Genomic DNA, 2047 nt, shown 5'->3' on the forward strand with positions numbered 1-2047 from the left:
AGAAAGCAAAAGGAAAGTGTAAAGCACAAGGAACAGAACAAAAACCAGAACTGCCAGACATTCAATACGATTGTAAAATCAATTCAGACTATCCAAGCGAAATGGACATCACATCAACAGAACAGTACTTTGAGGATAGCAAAAGTGAACACAAATTGGAACTACAAGGATCAGTACTTGATCCAGAGGGTGAAAATCAAGCATACACCCATGAAATCAAGTGTTTAACCTCATACATGGCAGATATTGACTATGCATTGTACAGGAGCAATGTACAGGACTACTATAATGGATACAACACCCTAGCCAGGTCCAGGAATAAGAGAGAAAGTGAAATACCTGGATATATGTGGTCTCAAATAGAAACATCAAGTTTTTCAGGACATCAGAGTATCCCTTACAAAAATAAAAGGAACAAATGATCCCATAGCAATACTTTGCAATCGAAAGCAGTCCCAGGCAAGGCAAACACTAGTGGTATTAGTGAGAACAATATCGATTCAGAGTACAGCAAACTATACAGTTCAAAGCCACATATTGAGTACAGCAAGCATAAGAATAGCTTGAGCAGTAGTTCAAGAACAAACAATGGACACAAGCATAGCAAAGCACTGAATAATGTTCAGAAAGGTAGATTTGCATCAGTAAGACCTTTAGAGAGCCTAGCAAAGAATAGCTATGCATACAGAGTGATACAGAGCTCCAGGATACAGAGAAAGGGAAATTTCAACCCAGGATCAGACCCAGACAGTAATAATTTGGATTCCTCTTCATCTAATGACAACTGTATGAAGTATACAATGACATTTTACACTTGAGAGCAAAGGCATACAGTGTAGAAAGGACTCTACAAGACTACAGATACGTATGGCACATGGAAAGGACTAGGAAACACACATACAACTATTGTTTCAAGGAATCTAAGACACTACAGGCACAAGGCAACACATATATGAACACTTCAGAGACACTACTACCAATTCTTAGAGCCACAAATCGAAACAATGCTCTTAAGAAATACAGGCTGTTCACAGACAACAGGAATGTGTACCAGGACATCAGGAAAGGACCTGAGAATGTTAGAAGATCAGAATATAACCAGCCAGATAGTATTATGGTTTACAAGGCAATGCAAATAGTAAACTGTGCAAGCAGGACAATCTATCAAGCATTACTAGACTATAAAATACAACTACTCTTGGATACTGAGAAATATTTCAATCCAAACGATTCACACAGGTATTCTATTAAGTTAGAAGGCTACATCATGCATTGGAAGACAGACATCAGCACATTGAGCAAGGAAAAGTGCATATACATTGAGAATACAATGATACTGCTTCAGAATAAGCATCAGGCATGGAGATACATTGACAGTAATAGAAAGACACAGACATACACATACACAGTCAATTCTATTCAGTACAGGGAGAGATACAGGATTAGTATTGAGTACTACAAAGGAACTACATCAGTTGACATCAGAACACACATTTCCATCTTCAGGGTTGAAGAAACAGTCAGTACAGAGTATGATTGAAGTAATTTGCATAGAACAATGTTCTATAAGGTACAATTGGATGTTATACTACAGAACTATTCAGTTTACAGTGAAGAACTGTTGGAAAACGTCAGAACCAGCTCAGACTACAAGGATATATTGTACAGAATACAGTTTCAGGAGAACATAAGGTATTACATTGTGAAATACACTTTCAGACAGTCAGGATTCATTAGAATAGACTCAGGACACTCTATTAGACGTATTATGGACATCACAGGCACTCAAACAGATGTGCTAGTACACATATACTTAGGATACATAGTAAGAATCAAGGTATTCAAGCTACAGGATGACAATTACAATCTACAGGATGTAAAACTGCTACAATCTATGTAACATAATGATAGTAAGACACTATTGAGATCAGGAACAGATACACATTGTATAGAACAAAGTACAGAAGTTCAGAGGGCGACTTCAAGCTAGAGAACAGGTTTGGAACCCAGACAATCTGCTCAATCTGCTCAAACAGATTATCACACC

This window comes from Fomitiporia mediterranea (assembly GCF_000271605.1).
Source record: "Fomitiporia mediterranea MF3/22 unplaced genomic scaffold FOMMEscaffold_10, whole genome shotgun sequence".
In the NCBI taxonomy this organism is placed as follows: domain Eukaryota; kingdom Fungi; phylum Basidiomycota; class Agaricomycetes; order Hymenochaetales; family Hymenochaetaceae; genus Fomitiporia; species Fomitiporia mediterranea.